The following is a 20,629-nucleotide window of genomic DNA, read 5'->3' on the forward strand; positions in this document are numbered from 1 at the left end:
TGGCTGCCAGAATAGACTAAAAGGAGCTGCATGAATGAATCAGTTAGAAGAGCCACTGGGATGGAGATACAGATTTGGGAGTCATCAGCATATAGGTGGAAATTGAGCCATGGAACTTAGTAAGCTTGAGTGGTATGAGAATATATAATACGAGAACAAGACTGAGAATAAAGCCCACAGAGCCATCAATATTTAAGAAAGGAGCAAAGGAAGACAAGCTAGTAAAAACAACTGAGTAATAAGAGTTAGCGAGGAAAAGTAGAGGAAAAAAAAAACACAAAACAAAACAGAGCAGTATAGTGTTACAAACACCAAGGAAAATATTCCAAGGTAAAGAAACTGAGGAATGATGTTAAATGCTACAGAAAGTTATAAGGAATAATAATTATCCATTGGATTTAATTATAAGAAATCATTGTAATCCTTAGTGCGAACAGGTCTGCTGTAATAGACCTATAAAAGCAGAAAACATATAGAAAAGGATAAAGAAGAAAGGATTCTTGGGAAGTGGAGAAATGAGAGTAGATAACTCCTTCAAAGAGGTGTCCTTAATGAGAAAGAAAGATGAGAGTAGATGTATGCCAATATCGGGATCAAGGGAAGTTTTTGCTGTTGTTCTTAAGACAGGACAGATTGAAGCAAGCTTAATGCTGATGGAAAGAGCCAAATAAAGAAAGTGAATTTGAGAATATAGGAGAGAAGAGGGATCATTGATAGGTCAAGTCCTTGAGAGGGTAGGTGGGATAAAAATGTGAAGAGCTCTGGTAGGGAGCTTCACTTTAGGAGAAGTAGCACGACTTCTTTTAAGAGGAGAAAAAAAAAGAGAGTATAGACACAGGCAAATCTTTAGATATAGACACAGATGTTGAGAAGGCTCTCACTTGATGGCCTGTTGCCACACAGCAGCCTACCCGTCTGTCTCCTCGTATCTGTCCCTAAGGAAGGAGAGTCTGTGAGACGGACCCTTTCAGGGACTTTGCTTCACCTTTGTGCTTGCACCTTATGTCTCCCTGTTTAGCCCCAAAGGATGGCTGGTCAGCCAATGACGGGTAAGATTCCCCATGGTGGGGGGGACAACTCAAGCCAGGCACAGCCAAGTGGGGACCAACAGGAGAACCCACAGGGTTCATAGAGTGGGCACAGTCCTCTACTTCCCCCGGCTAAGGACAGCCTCTGCCTCTGTGGCTGCATTCCTTCCCACAACCTGCAGGGGAAGAGATTCAATGACGTGCTCTCCATCCATTCATATGCATTAAGATTTTGTCCCTTGGGGAAGTACATACACCCTGAGACTTGCGGTTCAGCTGCCTTCAGGCAAGGGTGATTGGCTTGAGTCAGTTTCCTATTACAATGTGTGGGATTCACAGATCTTGAGATTGACATGCTTTATCTCCTTTACTTCCCGACCTAACTAATAAAATCTATGGGTAGGCCCATTGGGGGCTCAATCCTTGAGGCTGGAGTCCCTTGGCCCTGCTTGCACTCTATTCTTGGCTACTGTCTTTCTTAACCCTGCACCACCTTCTTGGCTCCCCACAACCATCGTCGAGTGGGAGGCGACAATGGCCTACAGTACACCTAAGAATTAAACATTAAAATATTCTAAGAATGTGGGGAAGTTGGGGAGGCATTGGGTAGAAATTTACTTTGTTGGTGTAATGTTGGAAACATTGGGTTCCTCCATGTTTGGAGTTTTACAAGAAAGTGGTGATAATACATTGAAATGTAGAGTATTGGTGAGAGGAGAGCTTAGTGTGTGATCCACCATGGAATCAGAGCTGGAGAGGAAGACTGGACTATTGAAAAGAAAACTGATAGGTGAAGATATATAAAAGGGACCTACAATTACAAGTCCCCATGAGGTCGTAGAACAGATGGTGAGGGTGTGACTGACTAAGAGGTTGTGGCCAGAGAGTGGAATAACTGAGTCAAAGCTTTCAGGTACAGTAAAGCAGTTCTGGATGGTGATGAGTTCCAGAATATGGCCATTAGGAATGGAAATGAGATCTTTTCAAAAGAACTAAGAAAGTGAAAGGGTTTATAAATAGGTAAAGTCCTTTCAAGCAAGTAGTCAAAATGTAATATGAAGCTCTCAGATCAACTTCACCTTGTTCTAGTTCAAGTATGAAAATAAACAGAGAGAAATCAAACATTGTCTTCTAACATAGCCTCAAAAGGAAATTTCAAAATCAGAACACCTGGATTACACCCTTGAAAAACTGCTGGTAATATGTTTATCTATATATATAGATATATAAACTATCTATCTATCTATCTATCTATCTATCTATCTATCTATCTATCATCTATATATCTATCTATACAGTTTCCATCTTCTTAGCACTTTTAACTCCAGCCACACACACAGCCTTCCATGGACAGTGAGATAACCGAGCACCTGTATAGTCAAGGAGTGCTGTGGAGAAGAAAACTCAATGAAATTTCTGCCACCATTTCCCACCACATCAACTACAAGCCCAACCTGTCATCATCTCCAGTGGCAATATACCACTCTATGAGAGCAGCAATGCCTCTACACTTTTTCCTGTTATTGAAAAGACTTTCTCTGCTTACAATGTTGTAACTTGTCGTTATAAGTTAGCAGTTTCCCAAGCTCTTTTTTTAATACATGTGTAGAACGTTATTCCCATCCAAATAGAAAAGTTAAAATCAAAGGAAGATATATGGAAGAGAAACTGATTTTATTGAATCAGAATTGTGAACACAGCCTAACAAACCGTTCTGCCACTACTTTCAAAAGGTGGAAAAGATAACTTTTACTTGTCTTTTCCATTTCCCAAACCACCATGCTACACTCACTTTTCCTTGTGCTCCTTCCAGGAGACAGATCAATTCTGCCTTAGAACACGAAACATCTCCTGTGTAAGATTTGAAGAATATCGTCTCTAGAACTTCTGCAAGGATCATCTCTCTTTCCCGTATTTGAAGTTTAGGTTTTCTGGGCTGCTGATCACCATGAGCAGGTATTCTAAATATCACTCTCTATTCTTATGCAGTGACCACCTTTTCCAAACAGTATTCAAGATCATCTATCTCCTTCATGACTTCTCTGGTCATCCTAAGCCGCATAGACTTTTCCCTTCCATGATAAGTAACGAATAGTTCATACTAGTTGGACACCTGATAAGATGTAGGCATTATACTCAGTGCTGGTAATACATTCTTGAATAAGATGGCTTACACAAACAAGGGACAAAATGCACGGTATAAAAGAAAGTGCTTAGTAAATAAACTTTCTTTACAGAAAGTTCAAGGTGCACTAAAAAAAAATGAATATTTATTAACCATCCCCATCTATAGATCAGGACTTTAATCATCGCAGTATCAATGTTTTACATATGACAAAACTGGCTGGAAGAGGTTACAGGTAAGTAATTCATGTAAAGGTCACGTGATAAGGCAGCAATCAGAAACCATCTGTCTGACTTCAAAGCCAAGCTTTTACCACTTTTCTGAGGCTGCCTCCATAGCACAGAAAGGATAAGGCTGATTATATTAGCAAACATTTCTTGAGTGCTTATTATAAGCCAGGCACTACATTCGGGACTTTGCATAGGTATTTAATTCTTATACTATGAGGTGGACACTATTATTATCCCTATTTTAAATATAAGGAAACTGAGCGATGAAGAGATTAAGTAAATTTCCCAGTGCCCTCTAGCAGGGAAATGACACAGCCAGTATGTTAACCCATTTTCTTCTGACCACAGAACTCAAGATCTTAATTTAACCATTTTCTTGTTAAATTTAACACCTGAAGATTAGAATGCTAGATTGTAGTCATAGCTCCATCGTTGAGTTGTGTGAACAGGTACAACTTCATGAACTTCAATTTCTTGGTTTTTCAAATGAGAAAAATGATGTCCATCCTGCCTGACTTTTTGTGGAACAGTGTAAGACTCAAATGAGAATTAATTCTTTTTCTCTACCTGATAAATTCTTTATTCTTTTTTTTTAATTTATTGGGGTGACAATTGTTAATAAAATTACATAGATTTCAGGTGTACAGTTTTGTATTACATCATCTATAAATCCCATTGTGTGTTCACCACCCAGTCAGTTCTCCTTCCATCACCATATATTTAATCCCTCTTACCCTCATCTTCCACCCCCACGCCGCTTACCCTCTGGTAACCACTAAACTATTGTCTGTGTCTATGAGTTTTTGTTTCTCATTTGTTTGTCTTATTCTTTTGTTGTTTTTTGGTTTATGTACCACATATCAGTGAAATCATAGGGTTCTCTGCTTTTTCTGTCTGACTTGTTTTGCTTAGCATTATACTCTCAAGATCCATCCATACTGTCACAAGTGTTCCTATATCATCTTTGCTTACCACTGAATAGTATTCCATTGTGTATATATATCACAACTTCTTTATCCATTCATCTATCGAAGGACATTTTGGTTGTTTCCATGTCTTGGCCAACATAAACAAAGCTGCAATGAACATTGGAGCAGACATGTCTTTATGTATAAATGTTTTCAAATTTTTTGGGTATATGTCCAGGAGAGGGATTGCTGGGACATGTGGGAATTCTATTCGTAATTTTTTGAGGAACCTCCACACTGCCTTCCATAGTGCCTGCACCAATCTGCATTCCCACCAACAGTGTATGAGGTTCCTTTTTCTTCACAGCCTCTCCAACACTTGTGACTATTTGCCTTGTTGATGATAGCCAATCTGACTGGGATGAAGTGATATCTCATTGTGGTTTTTATTTGCATTTCTCTGATGATTAGTGATGTTGAACATTTTTTCATATGTCTATTTGCCATTTGTATGTCCTCTTTGGAGAAATGTCCCTTCAGGTCATATGCCCATTTTTCAATTGGGTTGTTTGTTTTTTCATTGTTGAGTTTCAAGAGGTCTTTGTATATTTTGGATATTAGCCCCTTATCGGAGGCACTGTTTGCAAAAATGTTCTCCCATTCAGTTGGTTGCCTCTTTATTTTGTCGATGGTTTCTTTTGCTATGCAGAAGCTTTTAAGTTTCATATAGTCCCATTTGTTTATTTTAGCTTTTACTTTCCTTGCCTTTGGAGTCAAATTCATAAAATGCTCTTTGAACCCAAGGTCCAAATGTTTAGTACCTATGTTTTCTTCTATGCAGTTTATTGTGTCAGGTCTTATCTTAAGTCTTCGATCCATTTTGAATTAATTTTGGTACATGGTGACAGGTAGCAGTCCAGTTTCATTCTTTTGCATGTGGCTTTCCAATTCTCCCAGCACCATTTATTGAAAAGGCTGTCCTTTCTCCATTGCATATTTTTTGCTTCTTTGTCAAAAATTATCTGTCCATATTCATGTGGTGTTATGTTTGGGTTCTCAATTCTATTCCATTGGTCTACGTGTCTGTTTTTCTGCCAATACCATGCTGTTTTGATTATTGTAGCCTTGTAGTGCAAGCTAAACTCAGGAAGTGGAATATCTCAGCATTGTTCTTTTTTCTTAAGATTGCTTTGGCTATTAAGGGTTTTTTGTGGTTCCAAACAAATCTTATGATTTTTTTGTTCTATTTCTTTAAAAAATGCCATTGGGATTTTGATGGGGATTGCATTAAATCTGTATATTGCTTTAGGTAATATGGCCATTTTAACTATGTTGATTCTTCCAATCCATGAGCACGGAATGTCTTTCCATTTCTTTGTCTTCTTCAATTTCTTTTAAAAATGTCTTGTAGTTTTCAGCATATAGGTCTTTCACATCCTTGGTTAAGTTTATTCTTAGGTATTTCATTCTTTTTGCTGCAAATGCAAAAGGAATTGTTTTCTGTGGTTCTTTTCCTGAGATTTCATTGTTAGTATATAGGAATGCAATGGACTTTTGTACATTGATTTTGCAGCCGGCAACTTTACTGTATTCGTTGATTGTTTCTAACAGTTTTTTGGTGGAGTCTTTAGGGTTTTCTATATATATAGCACCATGTCATCTGCAAAGAGTGACAATTTAACTTCTTCATTCCCAATTTGGATGCCTTTTATTTCTTTCTCTTGCCTGATTGCTCTGGCGAGGACTTCCAACACTATGTTGAAAAGCAGAGGTGACAGAGGACAGCCCTGTCGTGTTCCTGAATGTAGAGCAAAGGGCTTCAGTTTTTCACCATTAATTATGAGATTAGCTGAGGGTTTGTCATATATAGCCTTTATTATGTTGAGGTATTTTCCTTCTATACCAATTTTATTAAGTGTTTTAATCATAAATGGATGTTGTATCTTGTCAAATGCTTTTTCTGCATCAATTGATATAATCATATGATTTTTGTCCTTTATTTTGTTTATGTGATGTATCACATTGATGGATTTGCAGATGTTGAACCATCCTTGTGCACCAGGGATGAACCCCACTTGGTCGTGATGAATAATCTTTTTAATGTATTGTTGTGTTCAATTTGCTAGAATTTTGTTTAGGATTTTGCATCTGTATTCATCAAAGATATTGGTCTGTAGTTTTCTTTTTTGGTGTTGTCCTTACCAGGTTTTGGTATCAGGGTAATGTTAACCTCATAAAATGAGTTAGGGAGTACTGTCTCTTCTTCAATTTTTTGGAAGAATTTGAGCAGAATTGGTATTAGATCCTCTTTGAAGGTTTGGTAGAATTCACTGGTGAAGCCATCTGGTCCCGGACTTTTGGTTTTGGGAAGGTTTTGGATGACTGATTCAATTTTGTTACTGGTCATTGGTCTGTTTAGATTTTCCAGTTCTTCATGGTTCAGCCTTGGAAGGCTATATGTTTCTAAGAACTTTTCCATTTCTTCTAGGTTATTGAATTTGGAGGCATATAGTCCTTCATAGTATTCTTGGATGATCCTTTGTATTTCTGTGGTGTCCGTGATAACTTACCCTTTTTCATTTCTGATTTTGTTAATTAGTGTCTTCTCTCTTTTTATCTTAGTGAGTCTAGACAAGGGTTTGTCAATTTTGTTAATCTTTTCAAAGAACCAGCTCTTTGTCACAATAATTTTTTCTATTGTCTTTTTGTTCTCTATTTCATTTAGTTCTGCTCTGATTTTTGTTATTTCCTTTCTTCTGCTGACCTTGGGTTTCATTTGTTCTTCTTTTTCTAGTTCTTTAAGGGGTAACATGAAGTTATTTATTTGGGATTTTTCTTGTTTCTTGAGATAGGCCTGTAGTTATATAAATTTCCCTTTTCAAACTGCTTTCGCTGCATCCCAAAAATTTTGGTAGGATGTATTTTCATTGTCATTTGTTTCTATGTATCTTTTGAGCTCTCCTCTAATTTCTTCTTTGACCTGGTCATTCTTTAAAAGTATGTTGTTTAATCTTCATGTATTTGTGTTTTTTCTTGCTTTCTTTTTGCAGTTGATATCCAATTTCAAAGCCTTGTGATCAGAGAATATGCTGGGTATGATTTCAATCTTCTTATATTTGCTGAGGCTGCTTTTATGTCCCAATATATGGTCTATCCTTGAGAATGTTCCATGTACACTCGAAAAGAATATATAGTCTGATGTTTTAGGATGAAGTGCTCTATATATGTCAATGACGTCCATTTTATCTAATGTGTCATTTAGGGCTGCTATTTCATTATTTATTTTCTGTTTGGATGATCTATCCATAGCCGTCAATGATGTATTTAAGTCCCCTAGTATAATTGTGTTTTGGTCAATTTCTCCCTTTAGTTCTGTTAGTAGTTGCTTGGTATATTTCGGTGCTCCCTGATTGGGGGCATAAATGTTGATGACTGTTAAATCTTCTTGTTGTATAGTTCCCTTTACCATTATGAAATGTCCATCTTTGTCTCTTGTTACCCTTTTCACACTGAAGTCTGTTGCATCTGATATCATTATGGCTACACCTGATTTTCTCTGGATACCATTTGCTTAGAGTGTCAATTTCCACCCTTTCACTTTGAGTCTATGCTTGTCCTTGTAACTGAGATTTGTCTCTTGGAGACAGCATATTTAGTTTTTGATCCAATCTGCTACTCTGTGCCTTTTTATTGGTGAGTTCAGTCCATTTACATTTAGGGTGATTATTGTTATGAGAGGATTTCCTGTCATTCTATCTTTAGTTTTCTGGTAAGGCTGTGTCTCCATTGTTTCTTTCCCTTTTTGTTGTCTATTATTTCTGTGTGGTGGTATTCTATGATGTTTCCCTCTGTTTCTTCTTTTATTACAGTATATATTTCAGTTCTGGATTTTTTTTTTAGTGGTTACCCTTAAGTTTATGTAAAAGAATTTAGAGTATTCCATTTTCTTCAGCACGCTTTCTTTCTCCATTCCCATATTCCGGTTCAGGCCTTTACTCTCCCCCTTTTTATGTTTTGGTTGTCACAAATTGTCCCTGTTGATGGTGGTCGAATAGCCTCCTTTAGTATTTCTTGTAGTGCAGGTCGTGTATTAGAAAATTCCCTCAGCTTCTGGATGTCTGGAAAGGTCTTTATTCCTCCTTCATATCTAAAGGAGATCTTTGCTGGATATATTATTCTAGGCTCATAATTTCTCTCTTTCAATACTTTGAATATTTGTTTCCCCTCCCTCCTATCTTATAGAGTTTCTGCTGAAACATCTGATGATAATCTAATGGGCTTTTCTTTGTAGGTTACCATCTTCTTTTCCCTGGCTGCCTCGAGGATTTTTTCTTTGTTGTTGATTTTAGACAGCTTCAATACAATGTGCCTTGGACAAGGCCTGTTGGGATTGAGGTAATTAGGTGTTCTATTTGCTTCTTGGATTCGAGGATCCAGTTCTGTCCACAAGTTTGGGAAGTTCTCATCGACAATTTGTTTGAATACATTCTCTGTTCCCTCTTCTTTTTCTTCTCCTTCAGCTATACCCATTATTCTTATATTGCTCTTTCTGATGTAGTCAGAAAGTTCTTGTAGAGTTCTTTCATTTCTTTTAAGTCTCAAGTCTCTTTCTTCTTCCATCCGTGTAATTTCCAGGTTTCTATCTTCGATGGCACTGATCCTTTCCTCCATCTGGTCAACTCTACTACCTAAGCTGGCTACTTCATTCTTAATTTCTTCTATTGAGTTCTTAATCTCCAGAAATTCTATTTGGTTCTTTTTTAAAATGTCAATCTCTTTAGTAAAATGCTCATGTTGTTCTTTGTTTGTGTTTCTGAGATCATTAAACTGCCTTTCTGTGTTTTCTTGCATCTCGTTGAGTTTTTTCAGAATTGCAATCTTGAATTCTTTGTCATTTAAGTCACATATTTCCATATCTTTAAATTCCTTTTCTGGAGACTTTTCACTTTCTTTCTGAGCTGTCTTGTTGCTTTGGTTATTCATGGCAATTACTGATTTATTATTTCTCTTCCTAGACATCTACAGGAGTGGCTTCTGCAACAGGTTGATAGGAAGAAGTCTTTCTTTTGTTTTTTAGTACTTGTTAGTAGAATGTTTTATTTTTCCTCTGACTGCAGCCTTTTTTTCTCTCACACACGGTAGTGCTATGTTTTCTCTGCACTATTCCAGCTTCTCACACAGTGGGGGGATTCCCTGGGAGACAGGGTTCTCCTCTGTTAATAATTCGCCTGGGTCACAGGGCGCAGTGTCTGTGTGGGTATGTGGAGAGCTTTTGAAGTTCCAAAGCTCTTCCTGCACCAGATTCAGAGCCTGTATGTTTCAGCAGTTCTGTTTACTCCTGCAGGGATCTGCCCAGATAGGTGGGGTCAGGGGCAGGGTGAGTTGTGAGAGGTGGCCCAAAGCAATGGCAGCGACTACCACAACAGCCGGTCCTGTTTCCACAGCTCCTTCCCCTTTGCCGGAACTAGTTGGGCTGCGAATCTGTGTCTGCGGTCCACAGTTCTCAGAACAGCAAATATTCTGTTCTTTTGATCTGACACTGCTACTGTTCCATTTCTAGCACAGGGCAGGTGGGGGCAGGGCAAGCTCTGGGAGGGTAGGGAGGGGGCGGCTAGTCTCTGTGACTATGGCTTCCGTTCTTTGTGGCAGTGAGGGCTTAAATCACCATTTTCAGCATTCTTCCCTCAGTCTTTTCTCCGAGGTCTCTGTCGTGAGCGTTGGGTTCAGCTGTGTTATATGCTGTCCCTTCAGCCCTGGGGGCCATAAACGGAGCTCTAGCAGTGTGAGTTCTTTCCTCTCCTGCAGCTGCGGTAGTTCCAAGATGCAGCAAGCTCGGAGCACTGAGCTAGGTCTTCATCCTGCGCCCACGTGGCTCTGTCTCTGCATGTCTCCTTTCTCTCCTCCCCCGCTCGCGCAATTCGCCCACCTTTAGGTGAATTCAGTAGTGGGCCTCTTCATCTTGCCTGTCTGCTGTGCAGGGAGTCCTTTGTGGAGTTATTGTTGTTCGATTAGTTGTAAATTCCAGGGGAGATTTACAGAGGCTCACTTCACGCCGCCATTTTGATGATGTCGAGAATTAATTTATCAGGTGTTTTTTTAATAGTAGATAACAGAGAGAAAGTTATATTTTTAGACTAGGATACTGTCTAAGACCTTCTGAAAAGTTGCCTATTACTCAATCTGTTACTGAAGGAGTCACTTTACTTTTAAGTTTTGAGGGGATGACTTATTTTTAATGAGTGACATTTCACAATTTTAATAAAAGGTAAAACAACTGTATTTTTAAGGTGGATTATTTTTCAAAATTCAATGGCAGATAATACGGAAAATTGTCCAACTGGGAAAATTAATTTCTAATATCATAATCCTGAGATTTATCCTTCTGCGTGGTTTTCTAATGATTTTAGTAAAAATCTGAAACATTACATCAGCAATGCACACCACACTTCAATGTTTCAAAGTATAGCGACTGTCTCAGGTTAATTAAAATATATTTAAAAACCCAGAAGTCAGGTCAGGAGGTGGCCTGGGAGGCAGCTCTGGTCAGATGCAAAGACAGAGGTGGACCGTAGGGGTTCTTCCCCACCCAGGAGCCTCCCACAGTGTGTGTTGTGCCCCTTTACAAGGAATCTCATGCAGTGGGGTGACTTACCCAGAGGGACCTTGGATACCTGGAAGGCCTGACAGTGTCAGAAACAGGGTCTTGTGCACTGGGTCCCCTGCACACTCGTGCCGGTGACCACCAGGCTCTTCGCTGAGCTGAGGAGACAGTGGCATATGGGGGACAGACTTGTACTCAGGCATCCTCCACTCAAAAATTGCAGGTTCCAAGACCATTCTTACAGGGGTCTGGCGTTCAGTCTCTCACTTAGTGTGTATGGTGCCCTGATTAATGGGCAGTTTTCTAGCTCTGGGGAAGGCAGCTAAGTATCATGAGTCAGGGCACAGCTGTGGAGGCCCACAGACCCACTTTACATGTGGGAATCCCAGGAACTGTGAGGTTAAGGTATTCTTGCAGAAAATCACTCAGGTTAGGTTTGGGATCCATCGTTTGTGGAAGTTACCAGACATCGCTGACCCAGGGTGGTCAGGTCTGGGAAGGGTGTGCTTTGAACATAAACTGGTCTTATGGGGAATTAGTCCAGGTGCTGATAACTTCAGACTCATTACCTCCTCAACTACACTGAGGCTGCAAAGCATACCAGGCAGTTCAGGTAGCCACCTTTCAGTCTTTGGGGGAATCAATGGAGTGATTTCAGGTGCTATGGACCCACTCCCTGGGATGTCGCTGCCAAGTTGGAGGGAACACAGGGGAGAGGATTAGTGAGTGGGGGGAGAAGCTGACTCTGTGTGACCTTGGGCAAGTCCTTTCCCTCTGTGGGGCTTAATTTCTCAGTGGTCAGTGGAAGAGTTGAACCAGGAGGGCCAGCCCTGGGATGGGCCACAAAGACGGCTCCATCCTTCAGTGGAGAGGGAGAGGAGACTGATGTGTAAACAGAGTTATTATTCTAGAAGACTAGGGTGGTGACAAAAGTTTGTGCCAGGGACTGAGGGAGCTGAGCAGAGGAGCAAATCATGTCACCTGGGGAGACCACCGGGATGAGATCAGTGTGGTAATAACACACCTGAATTTTGTCACCAGCCCAATCTGAGCCTGGCCAAGAGGCAGCTCAAGATACATTTTGAATTAGTGCTGGAATGAAGACTGAGGGCCTGTCTTCAGGGGCTTCCCAGTCTTGCTGAAAGGAAGTCTTTCCCCCTTTGAATTTCTGTGGATTACCGGGTGACGGGGGTGGGGTCAGAGAGATTAGGGTTCAGGCTGACCTGATTGTCCTGAGCTTCCAGACACAACCAGACCTTCTCTCATTTCTTTTTTGCTTAAAAGCTTTCAAGCCTTATCCTTGGCCTTGCATGATATGACTCTTCTTCGGACTGGACAAGGATTTCTCAGCCTCGGCACTGTTGGCCTTCGGGTTGGCTAATTCTTGTCGCGGGGGCCTGTCCTGTGCCTCTCCGGGTGTGTGGCACCATCCCTGGCCTCTATGTACTAGATGTCAGTCGCACACATACCTCGCCCCGGGTGTGACAATCAAAAAAGTCTCCAGACATTGCAAAATGAACCCTAGGGGTGAGGCAGGGGAGGGGAACACGCCTGCTTGAGAACCACTGGTCTAGAGGTTGATCAGCCACTCTGGGCCTCTTTTATTTCCAGGAGTGTGCTTTACTCTCCCTTTCCTCATAGAGCCTTTTCACCAAGTGTATCCTTATGAGTCCTGCAGATCTCAGACGTCCTGTCCTCTGGGAAGCCCTCTCTGACTCTCTCAGACTGGGCCAGGTGCCATGTCTAGGCCCCCACAGCCGTCCAAGTTCCCCTGACCCAGCCCTGCCCACTTGGGATTGTCATCATCTGGAAACCAATTTGTCTGTCTTCTCCACTGGACTGGGGGGGTTGCCAAAGGGCAGAGCCTTTATCACCACTATGTCCTCATCACCACTGTGTCCCCAGCACTGCTCAGTTCAGGGCCAAGCACAGTGCAAGGGCTTGGTGTCTGTGGAATGAATGGATCTTGAAATGGAGTCTGGGCTGAGGTGGAAGTCCCTGATGCCACTGGTGGGTCCTGGCAGTCAGTGAGGTTGAGCTGGAAAGCCTGGCTTCCTCCTGGGCCCTGCCCAGCCCTGAGAGGCTCAGCCGCTGCTCAGCCCTCAGGCCCCTTAGCAGATGTCTCTGGGGATAGTGTGTGAGATTAGACGTGCTGGTCCAACAGCAAGAAGACTGAGTCACTGCTGTGTCCATAGCCACCACTGCCCTCCCCCGACCCATGGGGCCTAGCACAGAGCAGGTGGACCCCTGGCTCAGCTTTGTGTCCCAGCCAGCAGCTCTCTTTTTTGCCAGAGGCTCAGACACACAGCCTGCAGTTCCTCCATCCATTTCTTCAGCGAATGTGTATTGAGGCCTTGCTACATGCTAGATCCTGTTTGAATTCTGGGGATACGGCTGTGAAACAATAGGCCCAGCCCTCTTGGAGCTTTATTCTAGTTGAAGACCGGGGTGGGGTGGGGTTGAGTGGGGAGATGATGGACAGAAACAAACAGTGAACAAGGTAAATAAGAAAAATATGTAGTGGGTCAGATAACAGTGTCATGGCATGAAATAAAACTGGAGAGGGGAATAAGAAGCAAGGGGGATGTTTTGGAGGGTTGTAATTTAAGTAGGGTGATCTGGGAAGGCTTCTCAGAGGAGACCACATCTGAACATAAAGACCTGAAGGATGTGAGAGAGGGAGTCCCGTCAATACATGAGAGAAGAGTGTTCCAGGTAAAGGGAACAGCCAGTAGAAAGGGCTTGAGGTGGGAGATACCTGGTATTGGTGAAGGAACAGAGAGAAGGCAAGTGTAGCTCCAGTTAGTCAGTAAGGGATGAGGCAGGGATAGGGCCAAATCATGCCAGGCCTTGGGGCCATGATGAAGACGTGGCCTTTATTCTGAGGAAAGTAGGAGTCACAGGAGAATTACCTCTTTGTTGAGGTATGATTTACATACCACTGCTAGTATAGAGTTCAGTGGCTGTCAGTGGCTTTCAGTACATATATGCATTTGTGCAGGACAACCATCACCACAATCCCATCTGAGAACTTCCGTTTCCTCAGAAAGTTCCCTCCTCCCTTTTATACTAATTCCTTCTGCCACCCCCAGCCCCAGGCAACCCCTAAGGTGATTTCAGTCTCCATAGTTTTGCCTTTTCTAAAGGTTCCTTGTAAATACAAGCAGACAACAATAACAACAAATGCACATCTCATTTATTATGGCATTTTTCATACTTGGCCTCTAGGAGTGAATTTCAAAAACTAACAAAGACACAATTCAAAATCACTACAGTATTATCTTACAGGTTTGGTTTGTAAACTGAGGCAAGAAGAGGCCAAGTGAGTCACTATGTCATAAAACGTCACCACAGTAAGAAAAGAAAAACAGGATGTGATACTGAGATTTCACACCCCTATTCTGCCTTGCTTCTTACTGTTTAAAGTTTTCACCCCATTAAAGTTCTGTCCAATGAAAACAGCTTTAGATAGGAAATCCCAGTGTTTATAGACTCACTTTGGAAAAGAACGCCTGGCGTGTTTGCATTTGATAACATTGTTATAGTTACTAAAATATCAGCTCATGTTTCTGGAATTTTTGTAGGATTCCCCACTGCGTAGGTGAGGTTATTTGTATTCCTCTCAGTTCAATATTTTCTTTAGTGTGGGATTGCTATGGAGTAATATAAATCACTCAATTTCCTTGATGTCCAAGCTAGTCTAAATTGGTTTTAAATATGATTAAACGTGAACGAACAATTTGTGCAGAATTTTTTTTACATGTAAGCTGTTTTACAAAAGAAGGATGTAGACATATGATTGCACAAGCATTCACCTGAGAGAAGAAAAGAGTAAAAATAGTAGAGGTTTAAAAGTGGTCATTCAGCGAAACTGTCTGATTAAAGGCTATCAATTTAAACTCTAGTTGTTTGCTTTGTCAACATTTCTGCTTGCCGTGCTGGAGTCCCAGATAAGTAGAATATGGTAGAGGACTGGTTGAATAAATAGGCTTTGTTTCCAGGTATAACTATAAAAATTCTCTATTTAAATCTGTAACAGGGAAGAAATAAAGCAGAAATCGCCATTATTTACTTAGCCAACTGATTTCTCAACTTCCATCCTTCCACTTATATTTTTTGACATATCATACAGTTTTACAAGGTATTACAAAAGTCAAATCCTGGTATATAAGTTCATTCATGGGATGGTCAAGATATATTAATCTCACAGGAAGAGGGAGACAGCACACTGATCAAATTGTCAAGTCCAAACAGAATAAGACTCTATGAGTTCTGTAAAAACAGCACAGGAATAAATATTAGTCATATTTAAAGAGAACAATAATGGACCACACAATCCATTAAATTTCAGAATATTCGAGTACTGAAATTTGTTTATGCAGATTTATCTGCTACCGATTTTGATACTTGGTCTGTCAAGAACAACCCTAAGAGAGCATCAGGATGGAAGACAGAGTTTGTCATTGGGGTAATAAGAATTTTCATATTTGAGTAAAATGAGATGCCCAAGACCAGAGCAAGACCAGATTTATGTGCGTGTTGCTGATTTCATTCAAATTAGTCCTAATGTTTTGTGGTCCTGATAGAATTAATCATTCTACCTTAAGCTACGGAAAACCAGCTCAGTGATTTATTTCTATTGTACCCTCGCAACTGATGATGTTGGACATGATGTCAGATATCGGGAGCACACAAAGTAATATTGAGACCATCTGTGGGATGTTTCTTACACAAAACAAAGAGTTACGTCTAGCATTTAGTAGAAGATGCTTAAACATCCTATTAATCACAACAGAAATTATACCATCAGTGGATGCATAATACTGGGGTTTTAGTTTTTTTCCTTTTTTTCCACCTTAAAAGATAGAGGGTATACTCCAAAAACCATCAAGACTCACACTAGAAGGTAAATCTCTTTCTTTCACATTGAAAATATCACTTTCCACTATTCCGTGACTCCCCATGCCGGTAAGTAGTATATATTTCCCAGGAGAGGCAGGATAGTGTATTAGCTGAGATCAAGGGATTAGTCATCACATAAATCTGCATTCAAATCCAACTCTGAGTTTGTAATGTCATTTCATCAACATGACTCAGTTCCTTCTTCAGTGAAATGGTAATCTGAGAGTTGTTCCAAGAGCACAGAGTAGTGACTGGTATATGGTAAATATTCGGTAAGTCATGGTCCAAATAGCTATTAAAAGTAATAATCAGAATTCCAGTGAGACTAAAGTTACAGCAAAATGGACCTGAAGAATGTTGTCCTAGGTAGTGATAAAGTTCATAGAACCATCCTTTTTTTACTATAGAAAACTTTTAAAAAAGTGATTAGAACATTTGTTCCCAGCAGAAATAGTCAGCTTACCACTGCCTTTTTTAATACTACCTAAACACTGACACATTTTTACTCTTTAATCTCCTTTTTTAAACAGTCATCAAACCATAAGATATACCACAATACAATTAAGATGACATTTTCTTTTGCTTAATCTATAGTACATTCTTATTTTCCTGATGATACACTATTTCGCTTTCATTGAATTTGGACAATTCATGCTTGACACATTTGCAAAGCATCCTCGCTGGATGGAGGCCAAGCTCTTTTATTTTCATTCTCACTCTCACTGACTTTAATATCAGAGGGTGACATTTTTCTCACTTTGCTTTAGCTCCTGCATGATCCCAAACAGCTCTATTTAACTATGTTTTAGATGAAGCATCACTAAATAGCAAATATCTAATTTATTACCAGACCATTAGATGATTGGACAGAGACTGGCTAAATTTTTTTATCTACAGCTAGATTTATTTTTTGGACACTTGGAAGTTATTGGTGGCCATTTAACTCCATTATTGGCAGTGAAATGTAAGTGGACATGTTGCATGCTGTTCATCCCCCATCACGGAGCACAAATGCCAATTCCAGGGAGACGTTAGATGGTGCACACACTGAAAAAAGCAGAGCACAATAGGAATGACGGTGTAGAATAGAACTCCTGCCCCTTCCACAGATCAGTCTCAACATAAGCAAGAAACAAACTACTTATGAAGTCTGAGATTTCAGGGTTTATTTTTGACAGTCTATAGCATTCTTCAATGATATAGACATTGTTCTTAGACATGAGCCACTGCTACAAAGAAAACCACAGTGATATGGTATGAGTTAGAGGTAAAGCATCCAAACATTTGGTGAAGCCATTGTCTGTGATAAGTTCTAAAACAGATTGTAGCTATAGGGAAGGAGATTGGAAAAAAGACTGTGAGAAATGTTGGTCATTAATGGCAATGTGTAGCCTGTTATTAAAAGAAGAATAACCATGGGCAAGAAGTGGCTGTTTAGCAAGTCAGACGTGAAAAGGAATAGACTACCATTATATGGGGGTCTCAAAGTATTGGAAAATTGGGTGCTTCGAGAATGCAAGTAGTGGGAAGTTTTTCTACTACAAAGGTGCAATAAGACTCAGCCTTACTTAAAAATATAAAGCAAAACAAGAAAACAAAATCTAAATGTTTGGCCTTCCTCACAAGCTTGGTGTCCTCTTCATTGTTCCCATTAGGTTGAGAAAGATTGTATAGGGCCAAGAAGCAAAAAAATAAGTTTGACAATTCTGACTAGGAACATTTCTGACACATGGTACTGGCTAGAAGCAAATGCGTTAGAAGTCTAACTTCTTAATTGGAATGTGTTATTATACAGTTGCAAATGTTGTATATATTTGGCATACCTGTTCTTTGTCAGATGTACTTTTCCCCTCCGAATCTGTATTTTTTTAATTTTTATTTTTAATAGAGCCTTTTGAAGAGCCTGTTTTACATCTTGATAAATTTCAATTTAACTTTTTTTTTCTTATATGATTTTTACTCCTTCTGCCCTAAAAAAATCATGGCCTCCTTCAAGGTCACTTAGATTTTTTTTTTTGTAAGTTTCATAGTTACAGCTTTTACATTTAGGTCTAAAATTTATTTTGAATTAAATTTTGAGTTAGGGATAAGATAAAGATCTATGATTTTTTTTCCAAACAGACGTCCAGTTGATCCAGCATCATTTGTTAAAAAAGGTTTTTCTTTTCTCTTGAATATATGTTGCATTTTTGCTGAAAGAGAAATGATCATACATGTATAAGTGTATTTCTGGAATCTATTCTATCCTTTCACCCATACCACATTGTCTTGATTACTGTAGTTCTACTGTAAGCCTTGAAATCAAGTGATATAATTCCTCTAACCTTATTCTTCTTTGTAAAAATTGTTTTGGCTATACTAAGTTGTTTGTAGTTTCATATTAATTTTAGAATAAACTCATTAATTTCTGTTTTAAAAGCCTGCTAAAAATTTATTGAGATTGCATTAAATCTCTAGATCATTTTGGAGAGAATTGACCCCTTACCAAATAGTGAATCTTCTAATTCACAAACATGGTAAATCTCTCCATTTATTTATGTTGGTATTCCTTAAATGTAATTCATCAAGGATTTATAGTTTTCAGTATACAGGTTTTACACATATTTTATTAAATTTATCCCTACATAGTTTATGTTTTTTCATGCTGTTGTAAATGAAATTGTTTGTTCCTAGTTTATAGAAATACTATTGATTTTTGTAAACAATTTTGCATCTTGTGTCCATGTTAATTTAGTTTTAGTAGATTTTTTTAATCCTTAAGATTTTCTATGTACACCATCATGTCATCTGCAAATAAAAGCAATTTTGCTTCTTCCTTTATAATCTGTATGCTTTCTATTTCTCTTTCTTACCTATTGCAAAAGGTGAGGTCTCCAATATAATGCTGTTCCTAATCTTACAGGAAAAGCATTCAGTCTTTCACTATTAAGTATGATGTTAGTCATAGGTTTCTCCTAGGTGCTGTTTTTCAAGTTGAGACTTTCCCTTTCTATTTCTATTTTGTTGAAAGGTTTTTTTTTAAATCATTAATCAATGACGAATTTTAGCAGATGTCTTTTATACATTTATTGATACGATCACATAATTTTTAGGAATCTGTTAACCTAGCAAATCATATTGATTGATTTTCAAATGTTGAATCAAACTTGTATCAAACACCTGGTCACAATGAAACATGATTTTTATATATTGCTGTATTTGACTTGCTAATGTATTATTGAGGCTATTTGTATCTAAGATGATGAGGATTATTGGTCTGTAGTTTTCTTTTCGTACAATGACTTTGCCTGGTTTAGGCATCAGAATAATATTGGCCTCATTACATAAAATGCGAAGTATTCCTTTTTCTTCCAGTTCCTGGAAAAAATTATTTAGCACTGTATTATTTCTTAAAATATTTGGTTGCGCTACCCAGTGAAACCAATTGAGCCTGGAGTTCTTTGTGTGTTTTTTTTTATGGGAAGGTTGATGATAAATTCTTTAATAAATATACGCCAGTCCAGATTCTCTATTTATGTTTTTGTTGAATTTTTATATTAGTTTCACATGTACAAAACAACATAGTGATTAGACATGTATATACCTCACAAAGTGATAACCCCAATGAGTCTATTACCCATCTGACACTGTCCATAGTTATTACAACATTATTGAGTATATTCCCTATGCTATACTTTATATTCCCATGACTTTTGAAAATTATAGTTGAAATTCAATATTATTTTATATTAGTTTCAGGTGTACAGTGTAGTGGTTAGATATTTACATAATTTATGAAGTGATTCCCCCAATTAGTCTAATACCTATTTGACACTGTACATAGTTTTTACAATATTATTGACTATATTCCCCATAGTGTACTTTACATCCCCATGACTATTTTGTAACTACCAATTTGTACTTATTAATCCCTTTACCTTTCTCACCCAAACCCCCAACCCCTCTCCCTAAGTGAAATAAGTCAGACTGAGAAAGATAAATACCATACGATCTCACTTATATGTAGAATCTAAAGAACAAAATAAATAAACAAACAAAACAGAAACAGACTCATAGATACAGAGAACAAACTGTTGGTTACTAAATGATTTTGTTAATTTTGAAAATTTATGTCTTTCTAGGAATTTGTCTATTTTATCTAGGTTATCAAATATATTGGGATAAAGTTCTCCGTAATAGTCGATTATCTTTTTATTGTCCATAGATCTTTAGTGATAGCCCTTCTTTTATTAATAATATTATTATTTTGTGTCTCCAGTCTTTTTTCTTCATCAATTTTATTGATTGTTCAAAGAAACAGCTTTCCCTTTCATTGATTGTTCGCTATAGTTCATCTGTTTTCTGTTTTATTTATTTCATCTCTTAGTTTTATAATTTCCTTCTTTCTACTTACTTTGGATTCAATTTGCACTTATTTTTCTGGTTTCCTAAATTGAGTGCTTAGGGAATTTATTTTAGATTTTTCTTTTTTCCAACATAAACATTTCAAAAATATAAATTTCCCCCTAAGCTTTGCTTCAGTTGCTTTATACTGTGTTTATTATTCACTTTAGGATATTTTCTAATTGCCTCTATGATTTCTCCTTTAATCCATGTCGGTAGTTTAGGAGCAAGATATTTAATTTTTCTATATTTGGGGTTTTCCTAAATGATTTATTGCTGTTGTTTTCTAATATAATACCTCTGTGGTCAGAGAACATACTCTGTAATATTTCAACCTTTTGAAATCTATTGAAACTTATTTTATGTTCCCTAAGATGGTCTAACTTGATGAAAATTTCCTGTGCACTAGAAATAAATTTATTTTATGATACATCCAGATTTCTAAACCAGGA

General features: G+C 38.6%; 1 protein-coding gene across 1 annotated transcript in view; it reads right to left on the minus strand.

The window, feature by feature from the left end:
* PLA2G4A (phospholipase A2 group IVA) overlaps window positions 1–20,629 on the minus strand; it is a 343,561-nt gene that overhangs the window by 193,783 nt on the left and 129,149 nt on the right. The gene's annotated exons all lie outside the window — the stretch shown is intronic.

This window comes from Rhinolophus hipposideros (genome assembly GCF_964194185.1).
Source record: "Rhinolophus hipposideros genome assembly, chromosome: 19".
Taxonomy (NCBI): Eukaryota; Metazoa; Chordata; class Mammalia; order Chiroptera; family Rhinolophidae; genus Rhinolophus; species Rhinolophus hipposideros.